This window comes from Miniopterus natalensis, chromosome 1 (genome assembly GCF_054644295.1).
Source record: "Miniopterus natalensis isolate mMinNat1 chromosome 1, mMinNat1.hap1, whole genome shotgun sequence".
Taxonomy (NCBI): domain Eukaryota; kingdom Metazoa; phylum Chordata; class Mammalia; order Chiroptera; family Miniopteridae; genus Miniopterus; species Miniopterus natalensis.
The window spans coordinates 83091199-83102822 of record NC_142081.1 but is presented as its reverse complement, the minus strand read 5'-3'; the positions used below and the strand labels follow the sequence as shown (position 1 = coordinate 83102822).

The following is an 11624-nucleotide window of genomic DNA, read 5'->3' as shown; positions in this document are numbered from 1 at the left end:
CATATTGTTGTTGTTTTTGTTTTATAGTTTTGTGGCATCATTGAGTTGAAATGATAATGAGTAGTCTTGTCTTATTCCTGCTCAGAAAGTTTTTAATATTTAATATGAATATATTACTTGATTTTTTTCAGAGACCCTTTGTCAGGTTAAGGAAGTTTCCTTTCCTTTCTAATACACTAAGAGTTCTTTCAATCATGAATAGGTGTTAAATTTATCATATATTTTTCTGTTTATTGAGGTGATATAATTTTTATCCTTTTACTTTATTCAAATTATGTACTACATTAGTTGATGAATTAAAAATAAACCAAGTTTGCATTCTTGGAATAAACCCAGGTTGATTGTGATATATTATCCTTCTTTATATTACTGGATTTAGTTTCCTAACATTTTTTTAGAATTTTTAAAATCTGTGTTTATGATATAAATTGGCTTGTAATGTTTTTGTCAGGATTTGTTATCAAGGCTATGTTGGTCTCATACGTAAGTTGAGAAGTATTTTCTCTCTTTCAATTACTTGGAAAGTTTGCATAAATTAGTATTTTTTCTCCCATAAAAACTTAGAAGAATTAAGAATGAAGCCTTAAAGGACTAGAATTCTCTTCATGAAAATGTTTTTAATTATAAATTCAGTATCTACAATAGTTACAGAAATATACAGGTCAATGTTTCTTGTTATATCAGTTTGGTTAATCGTGTTTTCCAATAAATTTGTGCATTTAATCTAAATTTTATAAAGTATGGGCTTGAACTTGATCATAGTATTTCTTCTTATTATTTTAATGCTGCAGGTAACATAGTGATATTTCTTTTTACATTCCCCACATTGGTATATTTTCTTTCTCTTCTTTTTTGCATAAGTTTTGTCATAGATTTATTGATTTTATTAGTTTCTTAAATGAGCCATCTTTTTGCAACCAGAAAATAAAAGAACTATTGCCTTTAATGAACAATAATAAGATTGACAACTAAGCTCTCAAGGAAAAAAATAGAACCTTCCAGTTTCCTTTTCCATTGGATCTGAACACCAGTCTTGGTAGTCGTAAAAGAAGGAAAAGTAATACTGAAGCTGGCCTCACAGTGCTTATAGTATGCTCTATAGCATGTGGGCTAGTTTCAAGCAAGGTTAAAAAAAAAAAAAAAAAAAAAAAAGGAAGCCAGAAAACAATAAAATGAAATCTTCAACAGCTAAAAAAAAAAATCTGCAAGCCTAGAATTTTATACCCAGCAAAAATGGTCTTCAAAAATGAAGGTAAATAAAAATATTTTCAAATGAACCCAAACTGAGGAAATGCATCCCAAACAGATCTGCAGTGAGGGAAATAGTAAAAGATTCTTTAAGTATGTGAAAATATTCCCAGGTAGAAACATAGAATTTAAAAAGGAAAAGTGGGTGGGAGAGGAGGAGGGAGGGAAGAGGTAAGGAAAGAAGGAAAGAAATAAAAGAAGGAAGCCAAAGAGGTAATATATTTACTGAATAAAACAACAATAATGCATACAATTTAAAATATAAAGAGAATTGAAATATATGAGACCAGTAACAAAAATATGGAGAGGTAAATAGAATTAAGATTTTAAGGCCACTGTATTGTCCTGGAAGTGGTAAAAGTAAAAATTTATGTTAGACTCTAATATAACACATTAGAATGTGTATTTTATCTTCTGGGTAATACATTTAAAATATTAAAAGAATGTGTAACTGCCCTGCACGATTGGCTCATTTGTTTGGAGTGTTGTCCTGTACAGCAAAAAAGGTTGCGGGTTCAATTCCCAGTCATGGCACATACATAGGTTTTGGGTTCCATCCCCAGGAGGCAATGGATCAATGTTTCCCTCTCACATTGATGTTTCTATGTTTCTCTCTCTCTAAAATCAATTTAAAAAGTACATATTCTTGGGTAAGGATTGAAAAAGAAAAAGAATGTGTAACCAATACATTAATAATAAAGAGACAGTAGAATAAAAATATATACTTAATTAATCTAAAAGAAGGGAAAAAAGGGAAATAAATTAGAGCATATGGAATTTAAAAAATAGTAAGATGACAGATTTAAATCCAAGTATACCACTAGTTACATTAAATGTAAACAGACAACCCTCCAATTAACAAACATAGTCTGACTGGTTAGATATTAAATAACCATATCTCATTTATTTGACACACCTTTATTAAAGGAATAAAGGTTTAAAGTAAAAGGATGGAAAGAGATACCATGCAAACATTTATCAAAAAAGAAACTATATAGCTAGCTATACAAGTATCACTTATAGTAGGCCTTATGACAAAAAAACTTATGGATATAAATAGGATATTACCTAGTGATAAAAGGGTCAATTCACCAGAAAGACAAAACAATCATAAATTTCAATATAATAATACCATCTTTAATTACATAAAGCAAAAATGGCTGAGCTCTAAGGAGAAATTAATAACCAGAATGGAAAATTTTAACATACTTTATTGAGAAAGAGAGCAAGGAGACAAAAGAAAATCAATAAAAATATAGAAGATTTGAATAATAGGACTAATAAACAAATGTGTGTAGATATAAAATCACCCAACAAATGCAGATACAAACCCTTTTAAAATGCTTAATGGTACATTGACCAAAATTAAACATAATCTGGGCAATAAAGTCTCAATAATTCCATCACAAATTTTCATATGTAATATTTTCTTTATCAAGCATTCAATATATTTTCTTATTTCCTTTGTAATATCTTCTTTGACCCATAGGCTATTCAGAAATATGTTTTTTTCAATATCCAAACACATAGAGATATTCTACACTTAGAGATAACCTATAATCTTTTGGTTTTAGATTTCTAGTTACGTCTCACTGTCATCAGATCATATCCAGTGTGATTTTAATTGTTTGATATTTGTTGAAATTTGCTTTGCAGCCCATTATAGTCATTTAAAAAAACTTTTTGTATGTGGAATTATAATGTATATGTAGAAAAGTGCACACACCATAAATGTATAATTGGATAAATGTTCACAAACTGAACATATCTATGTAACTAGCACACAGATGGAAACACAGAACATTGTAGCACACCAGAAGCTCCAGTCACAGTCCCCCAAGGGTGACCACTATTCTGATTCTAATAGCCTTGCTCTTTTTATACTTTACATATATACTTTTGTTTTGTCATCTTTTTCTAACTGTGATTACTTGTGAGATTCATCCATATTGTGGATAGCTACATATTCCTTCTCATTGCATACTATTTGAGGCTGTGAATGATCAATTTTTCTAAATGTTGTGCATGTTCATGAAAAGGCAGTATTCTGAAATTGCCTGTAGTAGTGCTCCGTATTATGTTTGTTAAGTTGTTTGCTAATTGTGTTCTTCAAATATTATCCATTCTTTTTTATTTTTTTATTTACTTCTTTATGTGATTAAGAAAATTATGTTAAAGTGTCCCATGATGAATGGTGAATTATTTATTTCTTAGATTTCTGTCAAATTTTTGCTTCATATATTTTGAAGCTATTTTGTTTTATTTCGATAGTTAACCAAATTTAAATTTGTAATATCTTCCTGCTAAATTGAAACTTAACATTATGAAATGACTCTCTTTATGTGTACTTCACCTAGTAATGAAAACTTTTAGTTTTTGTTTGCCTGAAATGTCATTATTGACATTTTTCCCTGTAGAATTCTAGGTTGGCATTTATTTCCTTTTGGCACATTAAAGTTATCTCCTCACTATCTTCTGGGTTCCACTCTTGTTTCATTGTGCTGCTTTTATGAGTAATTTCTTATTTTATTATCCTTCTTTAAATTTTATTAATTTTGTCTTCTTGTGTGTCCAATGCTATCAAAAGTGTTTCTTGAGTTTTTATGTTAGTTACATTTTTCTATTTTAAAATTCTAATTATTCTTTAAATCTGCTATGACATTTTTTATCATTTCTTGTTCCCTTCAATTATTTTCAAGCTTGCTTTTTATTCATTTAAAGATACTAAATCTCCATCTGATAGTTCTAGAGTCTAAAGTCTGTAAACATGTTTCTGCTGTGTGCTGCCTTCAGTTGTTTTTTTATCATAGCTCCCTATTCCTGGGTGTGCCAGATTTATTTTTTACTTATGAAGGTCATTGACCTGAAAACAATATTTGTAATTATATCCTGAGATCCTGAATGAAAGTCCTTCCTTTCAGGATAGTTTTTTATTTACATTTTTCAGTGCCTGAATACTACCAGTTGTAAACCACTTTTAACCAAGTGCAAGAATCAAGGGTCATTGACCACTTAGACTACCGTGTATACCCAGCAGAAAATATGCAGGATGTACAGTATCCAACTACAATTTTATAGGATTTTTTCCCCTTTTCTGTTTTCCTTCTGTCCTCGTTGGTGCCCAGTCAAACTCCCCAGCAGTTCTCTGGGCTAAAGGATTGATAAATTTTGTTTTGGAACACCATCACTTGGAGACTATAGTCCTTGGGGTTCCCAATTAATGTAGATGCTATAAGACTCCTTATCTTATGTACATCCTGGTCCTTAATTTGTCTTCCTCACCCCTCAAGCTATTTGAATTGATCTTCAATGTTGTGTGGGCAGATGCTTTTAGAATGAAAGGAAGTTCAATATTCTGCTCATCTCTCTGGGTTTAAGTTTCCTCCAGAATTTGTCCTCACAGTTCCCCATTATCTTGTCAGATTTTCAGTGCTTTTAAGGTAATTGTTTTAATATTTTATCCAGAATATTTAGTTGCTTTCAGTGTGATGGCTGCTCTGAATAATTTTGGCTATCATTACCTGAAACTCCCTATCATACAGTTTTATCACCAGCAGATAATATCTAAGTAATAGTAAAAAGCTTTTATGTATGTCTTTAAATATTTGAATCACTTTTCCTTTAGAAACAGCAGTATCTTAATTTTTCCCCCAAAACCTTAATAGGAAGATTTAAATCTCTTATTATTAATTTTCAAAAAAAATAATTCAGAGATCATATCTACTATGAAATATTTAGTGACTGAACCAAGAGAGCACATGCTTTCACTTAAAACATTCAGAAAATCAAATTTTATTAAAGGTGGTATTTGTGGCTTTACTTGACATAAGACAGTTTTTATATTTCTTACTCTAGTTATTCAATTTAATATTTAAAAATATTTTTTTATTGATTTTTTTTTTTTAGAGAGAAAGAGGAAGGGAAAGGGAAAAAGAGAAATGTGATATGAGAAACATCGATTGGCAGCCTCCCCCATGCACCCCGACTAAGGATCAAACCGCAACCTTGGTATGTGCCCAGACCAGGAATCAAACTGGTGACCATTCAGTGCAGAGGATGACACTCAACCAACTTAGCCACACCGGTCAAGGCCCATTTAACATAGTTTTTGAGCATGAGACACTCAAATTATGGAGACAAATAATTTATAATCTGTAACATTAAAAGATATCCAACAGTAAACAAGTAAATTATCAATTAGAATATAATCAGTTTTGAGCTACAATTGAAACAAACACATGCAACCTAGGAGGCACAGAGGAGAAGCAACTGACTCAGTAAGGGGTGGACTCAGTGGGTATCTGAGACCCACTAAAATTTGTTCTCTGTGGGGTCCACCCCTGCACAGCAGATCCTCCATGATGGTTGTGATTAGTCCTCCCAACTGACCACCCTGGGAATAAATCCTTCCCATTAACATGCCAACAAAAAGCAAGGTTCAACTACAACAGAAGGGTCCACACAGCCCACACAGGGGGTGGACCTGAAGCACCCAACCTGGGTGATTGGGGAGGCTGCACCACTCAGCCCTATAAGACACCTACTATATAAGGCCACTCTACCAAGACTGGGAGAAGTAGCAGCTCTACTTAATACATAGAAACAAATACAGGGAGGCAGCCAAAATGAGGAGATAATGAAACATGCCCCAAATGAAAGAACAGAACTCCAGGAAAAGAACTAAACAAAATGGAGACAAACAATCTATGAGATGCAAAGTTCAAAGCACTGCTTATAAGGATGCTCAATAAACTTAGGGGAAGAGTAGGAGAACTTAGTGTGAGCTTCATAAAAAATAAAGGAAACATAAGAACAGAGATAGAAAACATAAAAATAAACCAAGTCAGAAATGAAGAATATAATAACTGAAATGAAGAATACATTACAGGGAGCCTACAGTAGATGAAGCAGAGGATAAAATCAACAATTTGGAAGATAAGGAAACAGAAAACAATCAGAACAGCAAAAAGAAAAAATCCAAAAAAATGAGGATAGTGTAAGGAGTCTCTGGGACTTTAAGTGTACCAACATTTGCATCATGGGAATGCTGGAAAGAGAAGAGAGAGCAAGAAATTGAAAACCTATTTGAAAAACTAATGACTGAAAACTTCACTAATCTGGTGAAGGAAATAGACATACAAGTACAGGAAGTGCAGAGAGTCCCAAACAAGGTGAACTCAAAGAGGCCCACACAAAGACACATCATAATTAAAATGCAAAAGTTTACCAACAAAGAGAGAATCTTAAAAGCAGCAAGAGAAAAGCAGTTAGTTACCTACAAGGAAGCTCCCATAACACTGTCAGCTGATTTCTCGATGGAAACTTTGCAGGCCAGAAGGGAGTGGCAAAAAATACTCAAAGTGATGAAAACCAAGGACCTACCACCAAGTTTATTCTACCCAGCAAAGCTATCATTTAGAATCAAAGGACATATAAAGAGCTTCCCAGACAAGAAGAAGCTAAAGGAGTTCATCACCTGTATTATAAGAAATGTTAAAGGGTCTTCTTTCAGAAGAGGGAAAAAAAGATTAAAAATATGAATAATAAAATGGGTATAAATATATATCTAACAATAATTACTTTAAAAGCAAATGGATTAAATGCTCCAATCAAAAGATTGAATGGATAACAAAACAAGATCTTTTCATATGCTGTCTACAGGAGACTCACTTCAGATCTAAAGATACACACTGACTGAAAGTAAAGGGATGAAAAAAGATATTTCATGAAAATGTAAACAAACAAAAATGTGGGGTAGAAATACTTATACCAGACAATATGGAAATTAGAACAAAGGCTATACAAGAGTCAAAGAAGGACCCAGTAATTCTCCTACTGGATATGTATCCAAAGAAACCCAAAACACTAAATCATAAAAGACATACACAATCCATATGTTTATTGCAGCATTATTTACAATAGTCATGATATGGAAAAACCTAAGTTTCCATCAATAGATGAATGGATAAAGAAGTGGTGCATATATACAATGGAATATAAGTCAGCCATAAAAAAATGAAATTTACCATCTACAACAACATCTATTGGACTTAGAGGGTATTGTGCTGAGTAAAATAAGTCAGATAGAGAAATAAAAATGCCAGATGATTTCACTTACAAGTGGAATAAAAATAAAATAAACAAGCAGAACAGCCCAGCCAGCATGGCTCAGTAGTTGAGCATCGACCTATGAACCAGGTAGTCACAGTTCGATTCCTGGTCAGGGCACATGCCCAGGACTCCATCCCCAGTAGGGAGTGTGTAGGAAACAGCCAATCAATGACTGTCTCTCATCACTGATGTTTCTATCTCTCTCTCCCTCCCCCTTCCTCTCTCTGAAATCAATAACAAACATATGGGGGGGGGGACAAGCAGAACAGAAACATACTCATAGATATAGAAAACATTTTGACAGTTGCTAGATGGGAGGGGGGGTTGAGGGATGGGTGAAAAAGGTGAAGGGATTAAGAAGTACAAATTGATAGTTGCAAAATAGTCATGGAGATGTAAATTATAGCACAGGGCATACAGCCAATAAAATTGTAATAACTATGTATGGTAACAGATGGCTCCTGGATTTATCAGGGTGGTAACTTTGTAAGTCATATAAATTTCTAATCATGGGGTTGTACACCTGAAACTAATATAATATTGTATATCAACAGTAATTTAAAAATAAAAATATAGAAAAAAAGAATTTACAACAGCATCAGTAGAGCATTAGACCAGGTGCAGGGCTCCTTGTGTGAATGCAGAGATCTCACACTGCTCATGGAAGAGGGTCAGGCATAAGAAAAAGAGAAGATCCTTGAATGCAATGTTTAGGATTTTAGATTTTATCATGAGACAGGGGGCCAGTAAGGATGCACAAAGATCTAAAAATACATTTCCCATTAAAGAGTACCACATAATCATCCCACACGTGTTAGGAAAAGAAGAAATTATCTGTAATCATAATATCCAAGTACAGTCACAATATTATGTTTCTATAGTTTTTTGTTGTTGTTTTAAATATATATATTTTTAAATATATCCTTATTGATTTCAGAGAGAGGAAAGGAGATGGAGAGAGAGATAGAAACATCAATGATGAGAGAGTCATTGATCAGGCCCAAAACCGAGCATGTGCCCTGACCGGGAATCGAACCCCGATCGCCTGGATCCTAGGTCGACGCTCAACCGCTGAGCCACGCCCAGCCAGGCTCTATAGTTTTTTTTTTAAAAAGTATGTTGCATACATGTTTTTTTAAATAGTTGTAGTTATATGTAGGTATATAGTGTTTTATTACAAATTTTATCTTTATTATAGAATATAGTGAAATTTAGGAAAGCATATACATTTTACTTTATTTTAAATATAGCTTTATTGATTTGAGAGAGGGGAAGGAAGAGGGAGAGAGAGAGAGAGAAACATCAATGATGAGAGAGTTGTCATAGATTGGCTGCCCCCTGCACAGTCCTGACTGGGGATCGAGCCCGCAACCCAGGCATGTGCCCTGACTGGGAACTGAACCTTGATCTCCTGGATCCTAGATCAATGCTCAGCCTCTGAGCCACGCTCAGTGGGGCAGCATATACATTTTAAATTCATGCTCTTTTCTCACTAGATATTGTTACATAAAGTATTATATTATTATAAACTCTTTATCAGCATAATCTTAATGACTATATACATTCCACTAATGATATGCATTATAATTTGGATTATTTCCATATTTTAAAAATATTACTATAAATTGTTTACATTAGTATATATATGCATTAAGAATGACAAACTGTGTGACTTTGGAAATGAAAGAAAGTTAATTATAAATTACTTGAATTATAATTAAAAATTACATGTAATCATATAAAGGTGCCAAGGTAGATGATGTGCATCCAAATAACTGTAGTTTTTGTATTTGCTAATAGTAAAAAATAAAATGGCAAAGAGAGATCTTCAGAAGACCCATAAACATAAAATACTAGGAATGACTTTAATGAGAAATGTGAAGGAAAAGTGTAAAATTTTCTTAAAGATATTGTGAAATATTATATTAATAGAGTTATATAATGTATTCTTAGATGGAAGATTACAAAAGTATGTTTTCTTCAAATTAGTTGGCTTTGGCCCTGTGTCAATAAAAATCCAATGGGATTATTATTTTACTTCAGCATAATTTTTTTTCCCTAAAATTTACCTCTAAGAATAGCATGGGGGGAAAATTTTTGAAAAAATTTGAAAGTTTAAGATGTAGAAGTTCCGTTATCAGAATTATATTTTGGTGAGACATTATAAATAATATATAGTATCCTGGCCCCTACATCTATTCAGTTGCTATGCTAATCCTTTCTGATACAAAAATTTTAGAGGTACTTCTAAATGTCAAGCTGTGGATAAAAACAGATTTGTCTCCACAATAGGGCAACAGAACCACCATGGGGAAAGATTGTTTCCTAAAATCTATGAGCTTTGTTTGTAGGGGACAAATTTGGTTTAAAAGACTTCTTTAGTAGATTTCAAGATGGCAATGGATTAAGTGGAAGCTACACTGACACTCTCCCAGGACAAAACTAGAATTATAACTAAAATATAGAAAAAACATCCTGAATGATCAACTGACTACTAGCTGGAGAGCATCCTAATAACCCAGGAAGTAAAGTGGAGACTGCAAAGAGCCTAGTAGAAAATGCGGAGGTGCAAGAGGGCCAGCTGGACTCCCACAGGCAGCAGCCAAAGGTCCAGAAGAATATCTCAGCTGTGGGGGGTTCCCACTGAGAACTCTGGGGCCTAAGCCCCAAGCTGGGCTCCTCAGCCCAGAGCACCAGAACTGAGAAAGGTGCCCACATAACGTATGGCTGTGAAAAGCAGCCGGGTTTCTGTCTGCCAGGGAGAGACGGCTGGAACTGCAGGCACCCTCTTAAAGGGCCAACACACAAAACTTTGTGTGCAGCCACTTCCCTTGGGCTCTGATAGATGGAGGGCAGAGTGGACTAGAGTTGAGTGAGAAAAATCCAGGGGTGCTGACTCTGGGGATAAGGCTGAGAGGACATCCATCTGGATTCCTGTGCTGGGTCATTCCCCCATATGGCAGAGGACATATTTCTCATGCAGACCTTTACCACTAGGCAGCTGTTTCCCTGGGGAGGAAGCAATAGCCCCACCCTATTAGAAAACCTCTTGCCCCACCCTATGGAGTTTATGCCTTGCTGTGGTGTACAGCCTGAGGCTCATCAACAGACTGAGATTAGCAATCAACCTGCTGGCAAAGGTCGATCTCCAGGTGCTTTAAGACTTTGCCTGATCTCCTTCTGGTCCCAGGGCTTGGAAAAGCACACTTTGGTGCACATCTTGGTCCTTTCCAAACACACCCAGCCCCAGCTGAGGGAACCACAAACTGGAGTGCTAATAGATCCAAAGAGGGTACTCAAAGCCAGTCACAAAGAGCATCTGACATTGACCTGCACCAGAAACCATCCTAAAAGACTGGGAGTCCTAGCAGATCTACCTAATACATAGAAACAAATATAAACAGGGAGCCAAAATGGGGAGACAAAAAAGAAGCCCCAAATGAAAGAACAAAAGAAGTCTCCAGAAGAAGAGATAAATGAAATTGAGATAAGCAATCTCAGATATAGAGTTCAGAACACTGATCATAAGGATGTTCAACAGCCTGAGAAAATATATGGAAACTATGAAGGAAATTAAGAATGACACAGCAGAAATAAAAAACACATTGGAAGGGATAAACAGCAGTTAGTGGAAGCTGAGGGTCAGATCATCGAATTAGAAGACAGTGTAGAAAAAAATCAATAAGAGAACAAAAATGGAAAAAAAACAACACAATTAAAAAACAGGAGAACAGTTTAAGGGAACTGTGGGACAATATGAAATGTAACAACATTCGCATTATAGGAAGGCCAGAAGATCTAGAAAGTAAGCAAGTGTTAGAGAACCTGTTTGAAGAAATAATGGCAGAAAGCTTCCCTATACTGGTCAAGGAAATAGTGGCACAAGTTTAGGAGGCACAGAGAGTCCCAAGCAAGAAGAACCCAAAAAGCCCCACACTCAGAAACATCATAATTAAAATGCCAAAAATTCAAGACAAAGACAGAATCTTAAAGGCAGCAAGAGAAAAGCAAGCTGTTTCCTACAAAGGAGCTCCAATAAATCTGTTAGCTGACTTCTCATCAGAAACTCTACAGGTCAGAAGGGAATGGCATGAAGTTTTCAAGGTAATGCAAAACAAGGATCTGAAACCAAGGCCACTCTATTGAGCAAGGCTATCATTCAAAATAGATGGTGAAATAAAGAGCTTCCCAGAAAAAACAACAAAAATGGTTAAAGGAGTTTATGACCAACAAACTAGCATTACAAGAAATGTTAAAGGACTGCT

At 34.6% G+C, this 11624-nt stretch overlaps 1 non-coding gene across 1 annotated transcript; it reads left to right on the top strand.

The window, feature by feature from the left end:
* The first annotated feature begins 993 nt into the window (after positions 1-993).
* Positions 994-1126, top strand: LOC148094244 (small nucleolar RNA SNORA61). The gene has a single exon (XR_015716515.1). It is a non-coding gene; the product is annotated as a small nucleolar RNA SNORA61 (small nucleolar RNA).
* The last annotated feature ends 10498 nt before the right edge of the window (positions 1127-11624 follow it).